Here is a 10,362-nt window from a genome sequence, read left to right as displayed (position 1 = left end):
GTGGGTGGGTGGGTGGTAGGTGTCATTGGTATGGTACCTCATGCTGATTTCCTTGGTGCAAACGCTCCCACTGGGGTTAGCTTTGATGTCCCACTAACTGCAGAGCTGAGAAGAAGTACATGCTATTAGCTTTAAAGAGTTGGTTCCACTAAAGCTCAAGGCTGCTACCCACAAGTGGGAGGAGGCTCCTTAACAAGTATTACACGGTTCAGATACAGCTCAGAGGTAGAGTGCTTGCCTTGCATGCACAAGGCCCTGGGTTTGATGCCAGCAGTGAAAATACAACGACAGGTGTTCATACCGGTTGGTAAATGGTCCCTATCTCAAGAGCCCCTCCCTTACCCCAGGAGCCTTGGCCCTCCTCCAGTGAGCATCTTAACCTCTCAGTAATCCATCCACTACAACGATGAACCCCTGTGTCAGTGACCTAGCCAGTGTTTCTTCTGGTTGGTCACGGCTTTTGAACCAGTAGATAAATGATTTGGGTACCACAGGCCTTGTGGCCCCCAAGATGTCATGCCAGTTTATATAGTGGCCCTGACTTATGGGGATAATGCGTGATTACTGCCAGCTCCTTTGTGAGGCCTCCTCCCCTTGCAGCCTCAGAGAATGGCTCTAAGGCAAGGAGCAAGCCTGGTATCTGGAGTCTGGACTGGTGTAATAGAGGGTGTCTATCTCTATTAGGGTAGAGCCTGTACACGGTTTGCTTAAATGATTAAAAATGCAATCAATATGACCAGCTTCACTGGCTTGGAATATCATATTTCTTTTATTTCTCCAATTAGCTGCTCGAGCAGTCTTGATTACTCAGAAGTTTATTTAGGAGCGCTCTTTTGAGGCTTCTTGTCCCATCGAGTCGTTGGCTCTGTATGAAGGAAGCAGTCCTATTTTCAAACGCCAGGCAGAAACACAATTCAAGCCGGATCAGTTGGCTAGCTGGCAGGCTGGGTTGGAGGCTGCTGTTGTGCTTTGCTCGGGACTCACAGCCTGAGAGGATGTGCCAAAGTAGTTGGAGTCAGGCAATGTGGAGCAAGGCAGGCAGTAGAAATGGGCGGGATGGGTTGGGGTGTCGACATTGTGGCAAGGTCTGTGGTGAAGTGACACATGTGTTTCAAGAGCCAGCTGTGGCCACGGAGGAGCGTGGGCCCAATGTTATCGGTCTGTCTTGTATTTTCAAATGAAAACCATGTATGTGGGGATTTATTTTTGAGGCATAGCTGGCATCCAATAAAACACAAACTTAATGAGTTTTCACATATGTACACATCCTGTGTATATAAGCTTCATCCATAGAAAGATCCAGTCAGTTTCCACCCTCAGAAATGCCCTGCTTGCTTGTCACTGGGTTCTTCTGCCAATACACAGGTTAACTGTTTGACTTGAATAGACAGAGGTGAACTTCCTTGGCCCTTAGAGCTCCTGTGATGACTGCACAGGCTATGTTCTCTCACAGCTGCCCTTTCTTAAACCCTTTCTAGATTTATGTACATTTTAAGACAAGGGTCTTCCTGTATAACCCAGGTTGGCTTCGAACTCTCAATTTTCCTGCTTTCCACGCCCAGCTCCACTATCGGGATTTATTCATGTTACATGCACCACCGGGTCATTCCTCTCTGCGGCTGTGTATGTCTCAAATTTGTCTGTGCATGCTCTTGCTGAGGAACACACGTTTGGGCTTGTTTCCCCCTGTGAACTGTTGTGAACAAAACTACCATGAACTTTCAAGACCCTCTTTTTTGCACACACATGCATTCGGTTTATCTCAAATGCATGAGATTGGTGCTTGTAACCAATTCTATTCCTTATAGATTACATCAATTTACACTGACACAATGTGTGTGAGTCCTGGTGGCTCCCTTCTTCGTTGGCACTCTTGGCCATCTGTTGGCATCGTAGTGGCTATGAAGTGATACCTCAGTGTAAATTTGTGTTTCCCCCACTGAATGATGACTTTGGTCACCTTGACATGGATTTATTGGCCAGTTAGTATCTTCTTTTGGAAAGTTTCTTTTCTGGAGCTGAGGAATTCTTTAGTGGTAGATTTCTTGCCTAGTAGGTGAGAGATAGATCCATAGCATTGCAAGAAAGGAAAAAAAGGAAGAAAGAAAAAAGAAACAAATTCTTTCCATTTCAACTTCTTGCCTTTTTTTAAAAAAAAACTTGAGGTAATTTATCATTGTTGTTATGGTTGTTGTTGTGTTACATTTATTTATTTTGTGTGCACAGGCACATGTGGAGGACAGCCCTTGGGAGTTGGTCCTCACCTTCTCCTCTGTGGATCTGGGGGATCTAATTCAGATCTTCAGGCTCGGTGCCATGTCTCTTTACCTGATGAGCCATCTTGCTGGCCCTTATTGATTTGTATTACATGGATGTTGCTTATATGAATTCTTCGGGCTTTATTTTGTTAGCAATTTCTATTTTAATCCATGGTGGTCAGAGAATTTGCTGTATGGTTTTAGTATTTGAGATTTACCAGTTTTTGTTTTATGTCCCAATTATATGGGCTACTTTGGTGACTCTTCTTGTAATTTTGGGTGGGTTTATTTTTGGTACTGGAGGTACTCGGGTTCTGCAACATACTAGATTAAAAACTCCACCGAGCTACACCCCAGCCTCCTTTTATTTATATTCCACAAATAATTTAATCCAGAGATGACAAATATTGTTTTCTCTGGATGAATCTCAATTAGATCTAAGTAGATGTGTCTACAGTTGATGGCGTCGACACAGGGTTTGGGTGTTTGTCTATTTCATGACTCTTTGGTTACTTGTTTCATCCATTACTGAAAAAAATATATCAATCTAGCCATGTTTGTAGATTTGTTTGTGTCTATTTTTAGCTTGTATTATATTACTTGTATCATCTGAAGCTCTGTCTTAGATGCACAGGTACTCATGACGGTGAAGGCTTTCTGATGAATTGATTCTTTCATCATTACATTGGGCCCCATTTGTTTCTAGTAAAAGGACTGCTCGCTTGACACAGACACCATTACTGGTTTTACGGATCATCTTTTCTTGTCTGTTTACTTTTAAGCTGCATCCTTCCATTTAAAGTATGTTTCCTGAAAAATAGCAAGGTTTGAGCTTGTTTCTTTTCCTAAATAATGACACTTTTCTACCTTTCTTCCTCCTCCCCGTTCTAGTCCTCTCTACCCTCATCTTCTTCCTCTTATTTCTGTGCATTCACATCTATTTGTTTTACTAACATGGCGTTGAGCTTACCAATCCTTTCTTCTAGTCTGTTCAGTCTGTTACAAAATTGTTTATTCATTTCAGAGAAATTTTCCCCCCTTATGTCTAAGCTTTCTACTGGATTATTCTGTAACGTTTCTGACTCTCAAATGCAACTCACTGTTTACCTTCTACTTTTATGATTTTTCTCTAACTTCCTAAAATACTTGCAATTGTTATTTCAAAGTCCTTGTCTGATAACTCCATTATCCAGGCCACCTGTAGGGCTGCTTCTGTTGACTCTCTCTCTCGACATCATCACTCTTCTTTACATTTATGAGAATTTTAAATCACAGATATATAAAATGGAAGCAGGAGGAATTAAAGCAGGCAATGTTTGCCCTTCCAAAGGGGATGTTCTTTATTCTTGCAACAGAAAACAAAAATATGGATGCCATTGGTTTCAACTGTCTTGAGTAGGGTCCAACTTCTCCATTGGAAACTAGAAGATTACATGATCTCTGTCTGATTTTCTTTCCTGGCTCCGTCTTTTTATTATGTGAAAGAGCTCCTGCTCTGCTTTTCAGCCCAAGTCCGTATAACACTGTATACCCAGTGAAAATCTAGTGGGGGAGAACGGTCAGTCACGACTGTTACCTCTTCGTTAAAAGCCAATATGGCATTCCAGGTTATCTTGGTTCTCCTTTATTTAAAATAACTCCAATCCCCATTCCCACCCTCCACACACTGCAGGCTTCCCTCTTTGCATCCCCACAGATCATAGGGAAGAGTGAAATCAGTTTCTAGTTCCTACTGACTTATGAAAGACTGTCACCATCTTTAGAACTTGACTCATTGAGATTTATCTTAGTCCTCAACTCTCTCTCTCTCTCTCTCTCTCTCTCTCTCTCTCTCTCTCTCTCTCTCTCTCTGTCTCTCTCTTAGTTTAGCTGATGTTTTCTCATTGTTATGATGGGAAAGAGTGCCTAGATTTCATCTTTCATGGATTTGTCCAATTTACCCATAAGCCCAGATATTGTTCCTTTAGTGTGAAATCATTACAATTTTTTAAGGTAGCACAAAATTTCAACTAATAAAAAATACAGAACTAAGGAAATGATTCTATGGGCTGAGATAGCCCACGAGCTTTTATTTTATAGCCCCTGGTCTGTTTTCCTGAAGAAACAGTGTAAAGGTTTTCATTAAGATCTGCTGGTACTTAGGAAATGGTGACCTTGGGTTCTTCATGTCCTTTCTAAGTGTTACATTAGGCAAAAAATGCTAAGAACGTACTTGATAAAGACATATATACTCACAGACAACACATCTCCAGCCACTGAAGTCCCTGGAGTGCATCAAAGCTTACTTTAAGTCCACACATAATGGTGTTTTCTAGAAGAGGAAGAATTCAGGTGACAGAGACATGTATAGTGTGTGTGTGTGTGTGTGTGTGTGTGTGTGTGTGTGTGTGTGTGTGTGCATGTCCACATACGCACACATTTAGGGAAGCTAATTAGCCAAGACTCTCAAGTGCACTGCACTGTATAACTCACACACCCTGCACTCCATACCAAGATGCCTTTTCTCCAAACTCAGTTTGTGCCCATGGTGTGGATCAGGAGAACAGAGGACCTAAAGGGTAGGGGCTGATGGGAAATGAAGCTATTCCCAGTGAAGGCCACTTCATCCCAACAGACCTTGCCTTCTGTGATGGCAATCGTTTCCCCATCTGTTTCATTAGGAGCAGTTAATCTCAGACTTCTCTAATGAAACTTTTAATGAGTCCAGTGATAAAACTCTGCACAGAATATATCATTCTCCAGGAGTTAGTTGAAGTTCTGTCAAATGCTTCTCCCTGGGGTTTGCAACTGATCAGTGGGAAGGGAAAAAAAAAACCCAGAAATCTGTGCTTTTGAGAATTGGGGGCAACATGGTGGGTAGGGAGTTATGAATGAGTTCATGGGAATGTTGGACTTGTGTTTGCTCCCTTGGGCCCACCATGGTAATGAGAGGTTGCTAATGACTGATGTCTCGAATAGCCCTTCATTTTCATCTGGGAACACTTTCCTTCCTCCCATTCTCAGTCTTCTCTTCTCTACTTCAAGTCTCTGTTTCTTTTCAGCATGTTGGTTTCAGTTCAGCATCAGAGCTCACGTGATTGCCCCTCTGAAGCTGGATAAGCCCGTCCTCAGTGGCTTCTCAGAGTTCTTACATTTGATTCACCATTTCTACCTTTCTTGAAAATTTAAAATCCTCAATTAATTAAATGCACTCAAACACACACAATTTTTGGGTAAGTAGATAAATGCTAAAAACAATATAATTCTCACGGATGTCTTTATGCCGTGTGTTAAGGGAAGAAGTGACATGCTTAATGAGGCACTTTGCAGAAATCCAAAGGTTAATTCAGAAGATTAAATAAATACTCGGAAGTGCACACAATTCTTATAAACAGTTTTATATATGGTTCAAAATAGGTGACACATATTTAATAGCAATGCTGTAAAATTCTAAATCTAATTTGGAATTATTAAATAAACAAATGCTCCAAAGCATATCAATTCTCTAGGGGGCAGTAACCAAGTGGACAGGAACGTTTTTCAGTGGCTGATGCTATTCTAAAAACACAGGCTCAGGGGAATCTTGTGGGGTGGGGGTGGGGGTAGCAGAACCTTGGGTTTTATATTGTGTGTATAAATACGAGGTACAGAACTCTGGTAGATACATCATGCCCTTCGGCATCATACAGCACCTAGTTTAACTTTCATTCCTACTCCCAGGGTTCTGTGATATGACATAGAACCACGGCCGTGCCTCTCTCTGTAGGAACGGAGCCACCGATGGCTAGCTTAGGGAATGGGAAATGGCTTATTGTGACTGAGTCAGTCAGGGCTGGGGCAGTAGGTACCCACCCACATTCCAGTGCTGATGCCTTCCTTCATACAGAGGAAAGAACCCATACTTAGGTCGAGGAGTCCTGAACTTCAGACGGTGTGCCAACGCTCACCAATGGGCTGTGTCGATTACCTGCAGCAATCCTCAGCCTTCACTCACACAGAATGAGGCTTGTGGCATTTTCTCCAGGGCTTTTTGAAATCTATACTGGAGAAGAGTTCTCAGTAAATGGTGCGAAGTGCTGCGTGCAGCGTTAATTTGGATGTGCTCCACCGAGAATTTTGAACACATTCCCAAAAAAGCAAGCACTAGGTACTTACCACTAGGTAGGCCCTGTATCAGGCACTCTGTGGTGGTGGGTAGAACAGTGGATGAGAATTAGCCCTTGGTAGAAGGATGCAGTGTGTTAACCCACAGCTTTGATTGAAGTGGTTCCTAGGCTTTACGTCTACGTTGGAAATGTACTTTTACAAAAGTCCCAACCTCGTGTGACTTGGCACCGTGAACATGTCGTCTTCACTTTCCAAGCATCTGCTCTCCAGTTTCTGGAAGTAACTAACACTTGTCCACCCAGGATAGAGTGAAATGTGGCGGTTCACTTCCAAGGCGACCCAGGTGCATTCCCGACATGCCTCGGGCTATTTTCCTCCCGACATGCCTCAGGCTACTTTCCTGGGGCTTATTATTTCCCTTCGGGAAATAGGACTTACTCTCATTTTCTGTTAAGGTGTTTCTCGGAGGCTAAGTGAAATTTTAGAGACCTAGGGTCTGGCTGCTGTGGCTGTGTGAATGAAGTTGCATCTGTGGCTCCCCCACCCCATGCACAACTTGATCATTCAGCTAGGACTTGGAGTCCCTGGAACAGACCCCTGTTTCTGTTGATTAGACCAGGAGTGGCCTGGATTAGAGCGGGATTAGCCCTGACCTGCTCAGTTCCTCCTTCAAATCAACTCGCACATGAAGATGAGCTGGTGAGTTGTAAGGTTGAGGAGGGAAGCACCCAAGAGTCTGAGCCAGCCGGCCTAACCCCAGGAAGACTGTGGAAGGCCTGAATGATGGATGGATGAGCTGGAACCACAGAATTTGGATGGGGTCTTGGGAACAAAGGTATCACTCAGAAATGGGAGCTAAGGAGGGAAAACCTGGAGCATCCTTCCAGATCCCGTGACGGTGGTAGGAAGGAAGGAAGTTTTCCTTCCTGTTCAGTGCTTCCCAGAGGATCCCGTAGTCCTTCAGTTAAACACACTACCGATCAAGCTAGTTTGGGAGGGAGTTTCTTTTCTTTGCAATTCAATGAGTCCTGATAAGATGGGTGTCTCAGAAACTGTGTCTCCCATGCCATGGGGTTGCTGAACACAGGGACGAGTGCCCAAGGGCTATGAAAGTACAAGGCAGGGGTAAGCCACTCACTGGTGAGTGGACCATAGCCTGAGAAAAGAGCTGCTGTAGAAACAAATGTGTCTGAGAACACTGGAGGAGGTTGGCTAGCTTCCAGACATGTATGGAGTGTCTGTAATGGGGTGTTAGCTTCTGGGACAGAAGACAACTAGCCTGAGTGACTTTTGTAAAACCCCAGGAGACATGGGTGTTGCTTGTCTCCAGAGTTCTCACTGGCTTCATTCCTTTTACAGTTCTGGTGCTCCATTGGCCTGGACCAAAAGTCTCAAGATGTTCCCTCATTCTCCGAGGTGCCCTCCATCAGCCCTGCATTGACTCATTGGTTCTCAATCTCATCCTCTGTCTCCCTCTTTCTTACCTTCTTCTTCATTTTGATATTAACATCTGTATATTAGTAATTAAAGAGCTCACAGTGTAGGTGACAGAGGAGGCCTGCTTTGTCCCTGGGTTTTCTGGGCCTTGTCAATCTTTTGACTTTCAACAGTTGGAGCGAACCAATCCTCAGTCCTGGGACTGTGTCTCACACACCGTTCTGTACCAACCTTATGGTAGATGCTTAGAAGACATTTGCAGAAATGAATTTAGGCAGATGTACTTGATTTAACAGTATGTTCTTCTAGGCTCTTTTCAATCTAAAGGGATATGTAGACCCCTAAGGCTGTGGAAGAATAGAGAAAAGGAAAGAGGTGAGTATTAGCAGCAGTTAGGGATGTAGTTGGAGGGAGGTAACCAAAGATACGTTTTGGGATCTAAATTACTCAGAATAGTTCAAGTGCAGAGACACCAAGACTCAAGTGTCCTAACATGAGTGGATATAAGTGTGGTATGGGTATGTGTTTGACAGGTAGTCTGCCATGTGGTAATTCAAACACTTAGGCTCCTTCCATGTAGCTCTATTATCCTCCAGGACCTCAAAATATTCTGTTAGAAGCTCTGAATTAAGGAGAGATAACAAGAGGGAAGGAGATGGGAGGGGAGTTAGAATGGAAAGGGAGAATGGGAGGGAGAGGAGAGAGGGAGGGAGAGGGAGGGAGAGAGAGGGAGAGAAAGCATGCTGTCTGTCCCTATGGAACGCTTCCGTGGGCTAGGCCTAGGAGTGACATCTTTCAGTTCTCCCTATTGATTAAAAGTTTAGCCTTGTGACTTCTAACAATGTATACCAGGTAGTAAGAGGTTAGCATGTTATCAGATGACTGCCATCCATGACTACTGACAGTTTAGAGGTGGGGAACATGCTATGCAGCATGGGGTCACTGGTGGAAACTGGAGTCCATCCGAAGGAGGTGGGAGTAGGGAAGCTTCAGGAAAATATTATGGCCGACCCAGGAAAGAATGAATGAGGCAGGGAAAGCAGGCTTCCGATTGGCTAATGTGATCAATTTCAGTGGTGTGGTTTTGAAGATTTAGAGGACATCATTGTGTAATGCCTGGACCTGGGTCACTGGGACAGGAGAACAGTGTCCTGTGGCATCAGAGCCCAATAAAGCAAGTGCTAAGGGGGTGGCTTCAGATTGGTTAGTTTGCCAGGAAAGCTGCTCTTGGGAAGGTTGTTTACTAACTCCAGGGTCTGCTAACTTTGGAGGGGTCAGTTTTCTCCAGGGTCCTAGGTGTCAAACCCACATATTAAAAAGCTGTAGTTCGTTTGGTGACCACACCTAATTGTAGGAAAGACAGGGGGATGTGAGCTTGCTGTGTGCTCAGGAAATGGAGACACCCCTTTGCTGGGTGGGGAGAGTTTGACGTTTGAGGTTAGAAGAGAGCGGAACACGTGGCCTCAGGACAGATAGCTGACAATGTGAACACGATACCGTCTCTCAGACTGTCAGTTTCTTTACCTTTAAGTGGGGCTGGTTATCAGAGCCACATTTCACAGGTTGTGAGAATCAAGTAAGATGTTGTATAAGACGAATTTGGCAAACTCCAGTGCTGTTCAAATGTTAATCATTTTGTAATTCTTCCAAGCTTGCGGGCCCAGTGTGCCTCTTTTCCTCCTCTTGGAGTGAAACTCTGTTGCCATCCTACAAGGGACCTGCCCTCCAGCCTGCTTGGAGAGGTACCTAGGAACAGCAGGCATGGCTTGGTTCCCCAAAGCCACACACAGAGGCTCTGAGGGTCTTTGCAGGGATGGTGCAGGATTGACAGCTGTGGCCTGGAGATTTCACACTGCATCCAGCTGGGAACACATGGGGCTCCAATGAGAGACGCTGATCACCGGCTCTGCCAATGCTTTTAAAAAAACGTTCTTTTGCCCCATTTTAAATCAGTACATGCTCATTAAAGAAGTTGTGTTAAATATAGAAAAATACAGGAGGAAAACAAGTGTGCACCCTTGGTGCACCCCACAGTCAGGGTAACATTTTGTTTCTGTGCCCCCATCTCTCAGTTTGGTATTCCCTCCCCCCTTGAAATGGCTTTTAATTCATCTATTCCTAATCAGAAATTCATCCTGATGCACAGTACGTACAGAATTCCAACCTTACAGAGGATTATGCGGGGAGGAAGCGGTCTCCCTCCCCTCCACCCTTCTCTGGAAGACAGCCTTGGTTACCAGGCCTGGCGTTTCATTCCAAAGTTAATCAATGCACACATAAGTATATGCATGCATATTCTTTTATTTTTACACACACTCCAGCACGGTATATACCCCTTTCAATAACTTGCTCTTCCACATAACAATATATCCCAGAAAACGTGCCATGCCAGTTTGTGGAAATGTCTCCTACATTTTAAGGGCTGTACAATACCCAGTCATACGAATTATATTGCAGTTTAGTTAACGAGCCCGACAGCAAAGGATAGTTAGGTTGTTCCTACCCTTTTCAATTCTGACGATGCCACTATGAATATTCTTGGGCATATGTCACTCCTCGCATGTGCAGGCGTAGCCATGCC

The 10,362-nt window shown here is 44.2% G+C and overlaps 2 long non-coding RNA genes across 2 annotated transcripts; one reads left to right on the top strand and one right to left on the bottom strand.

Moving 5' to 3' along the window:
* Window positions 1-749: 749 nt before the first annotated feature.
* Window positions 750-6,772, bottom strand: LOC103691168 (uncharacterized). Its single transcript, XR_590347.4, has 3 exons — window positions 6,393-6,772; window positions 4,494-4,569; window positions 750-3,068 (listed from the first exon to the last, which is right to left on the bottom strand). It is a non-coding gene; the product is annotated as an uncharacterized LOC103691168 (long non-coding RNA).
* On the top strand, window positions 6,700-7,905 carry LOC134485141 (uncharacterized). The gene is made up of 2 exons (XR_010063073.1): window positions 6,700-7,043; window positions 7,704-7,905. It is a non-coding gene; the product is annotated as an uncharacterized LOC134485141 (long non-coding RNA).
* Window positions 7,906-10,362: the final 2,457 nt, after the last annotated feature.

This window comes from Rattus norvegicus, chromosome 1, assembly GCF_036323735.1.
Source record: "Rattus norvegicus strain BN/NHsdMcwi chromosome 1, GRCr8, whole genome shotgun sequence".
Lineage (NCBI taxonomy): Eukaryota > Metazoa > Chordata > Mammalia > Rodentia > Muridae > Rattus > Rattus norvegicus.
Note: the sequence above shows the minus strand (reverse complement) of the source record. Positions and strands in the feature narration are given on the sequence as shown.